At 44.1% G+C, this 2,646-nt stretch overlaps 1 long non-coding RNA gene across 1 annotated transcript; it reads left to right on the forward strand.

Annotated features, from left to right (window-relative positions):
• Nucleotides 1-1,225: 1,225 nt before the first annotated feature.
• LOC144586067 (uncharacterized) lies at nt 1,226-2,329 on the forward strand. The gene is made up of 2 exons (XR_013540782.1): nt 1,226-1,412; nt 2,011-2,329. It is a non-coding gene; the product is annotated as an uncharacterized LOC144586067 (long non-coding RNA).
• Nucleotides 2,330-2,646: the final 317 nt, after the last annotated feature.

The following is a 2,646-nucleotide window of genomic DNA, read 5'->3' on the forward strand; positions in this document are numbered from 1 at the left end:
GTTACATACGAGATTATTAACCGTCTAGTACATGATATTTAACCATTCCTTCAGTAAAAGGGAGCTAGAAGGTGTTGTTTTCTTTCCTTACCTAACTAAAGGATATGCACGAGCATATACCTGCACTGGGTCATTTTAGTCATGAGGAGGAGTGAGGCAACCACGAAGGGCATCTGATTTAGAGGCATTAGGCAAGGAGAACAATTTATTAATTACTATTGCACTTATCCTTATTGGCTTGGATACAAATTTACACAAATTCATGTGGACTGACAGAAACATGCTTCCTCCCCATATGTACTCCACAACCCATGTGGAGATTGTATGCAAAGTTTTAGACTGGCTCTGACTCCACCGAGAAACCTAATGTACCTCTATAACATACATGTTGTGGACTACTGAGCACATGACCTTTTTCTTTCACCCACACAGAGCTTGTTTTATGCTGTTTTTACTGATTTGTTCTGTTCTTATTCTTTTTCTATTATTTATCTGTATCCTTACATGAATGTTTTTGTTTTGTCTGCTTGTTAACTGCCCAGAGTAGTGCCTTGCACTAATTGTTTGGCATAAAAGTGGGATGAAGGAATGAACGCTTAAATGATGATCTAAAATCCTTCAAGAAAGGATGGGAATACACAATTAGTAAATATAAGCAGTGCCCTTAAAAGCAGGACTTTCCCCACAGTAACATGGTCTTCTTTTGCAACAAAAGCTCCTATCCATCCAAACCACATAGCATTTCATTTTTCTCTGACATAATGCTCTCTCAAGATAGAGCAGTGGTTCCTAACCTTCGGTCCCCAGATGTTTTCGGGACTGAAACTCCCAGATGCCTTCACCACCAGCTGTGCTGGTCAGGATTTCTGGGAGTTGTAGTCCAAGAACATCTGGGGACCCAAAGTCGTGAACCACTGCTTCAGAATAACTGAGTGTCTTCCCTCCTCCCGTTCTCCTACAATGGTGTCTTGTTTCACAGCAATGGAGAACTTCAGTGAGCCTCGCTGCTTTGTCCCCTGCAAGATGGCTGCCCTGTGGTAACTATCACTTCCTTTTAGGAAGCCAAGCTTTTCATTCATGTGATTCATTCCTTCCAGAATGTATTCTCAGAGGAGTCAAGGGAACTATTTTGAATGAAGTTCTAGATAGCCAAAGTGATATTTAAGTGACCATGTTTTACTACACCACAAATCATGAGTCCCCGAAGATTTTGGGCCTAATGGGCTGTGATCCAAGACAACGGAGGGGAGCGACATATCAGGGAACAAATTTAGACCATGCCATTCTGGGAAAGGAAAAGCTCTTGCCGGCCAAGATTCCAATATGGCCCCTATGTGAATACTCGAGGCGCCGTCGAGAGCTGAATGGCAAGGCGCTGAACTCTAAAATGGGCCTTCCTAGAGAGAATGGAGGTATTCGCAATGATCACTTCTGATGGATATGTGGGAGCAGGCGTCACTCAAGTCTATCAAAGTAAACCAATCTCCTTGTCGAATTAGTGGAAGGATATGTTCCAAGGTCACCATGCAAAAACAGCGCTGGCTGATGAAGAAAAATCAGGTCCTTTAGGTCTAAAATGGGGCGTAGTGATCTGCCCCCACCTGGAGTGGCAGGAGATATGTCTGATTTTCCAAAAAGGATCTTTACCTTGTCTCATAGAGTGGTAGAAGAGTGAGTGTAAATCACCCGCTGAGCCGGTGTATCCCAAAACTCTATGGTGTACCCATAGGTGACAATGTAAAGAGCCCAGGCATCCAAGGTGATGTGGGTCCATGCAGAAAGAAGGGAGCAAGCATACTGAACATGTGACGCAGAATCGAGCGGTGGTAAGCGGGAGGGAGTCACAGTGTCTGTTGGATTTTTTTTGTCAACTTCCTATAGGAATGGTGGGGATGGTCGCGTTGATTGGATTGTGGTACTGAGCCAACTGTTGAGGGAGATATCTTCGTTGAGAAGTATAAGGTCTGTATACACTATAAGAGTACTGATGCATCAATGGGAATTTTTGAGATCTATAAGGCTGAACGTTGTACGACCATGCTGTTTTCCTCATTCTTTGAAGGCCATCTAGGGATCGAATAACCTAGAGCCATCAAAGAGCAAGTCCCCTATTCCAAATCTGACATAATCAGAAATGTTGGCTGACCTTAGCCAATCATGTCTTTGCAAGGTTACCCCAGTCATGAGTTGTTTGGAGGTGGCCTCGATAATGTGATGCGCTATCACACTCTCTTGCTGAGTGAGGGACATGGCGTCTTAATGGAGAGCAAGCCCTTTCAGATTAAATGCTGCTGGGGCTGCCTGAAGAGAGGGTAGTGCACAGTTAGAGAGGTTGATATGGTAGGCGCCCATAGCTGCCATGTAGATGAGCTTTCTAACCTCCTTGCTGCTCGGTGCGGTAGTAGATCTCGAGCGTGATCTGGCTTGTGTGGCGTCTACATCCACATAAGGAGGAGGATGCCTAGTTAAAAATCTGTATTGGTACCATAGGTCTTGTACAGATTTTCTACAAGCCTGGACATTTTAGGGACAGAGAAGGGCTTTTCCCAGGTCTACTGAAGCAAGCAGAATAAAGATGGGATAAGTGACAAGCACAGGGAAGGCACTGATTCCTCAATATCTGCATAAACCTTATCAGACTCTGTT

Source organism: Pogona vitticeps, chromosome 1 (assembly GCF_051106095.1).
Source record: "Pogona vitticeps strain Pit_001003342236 chromosome 1, PviZW2.1, whole genome shotgun sequence".
Taxonomy (NCBI): domain Eukaryota; kingdom Metazoa; phylum Chordata; class Lepidosauria; order Squamata; family Agamidae; genus Pogona; species Pogona vitticeps.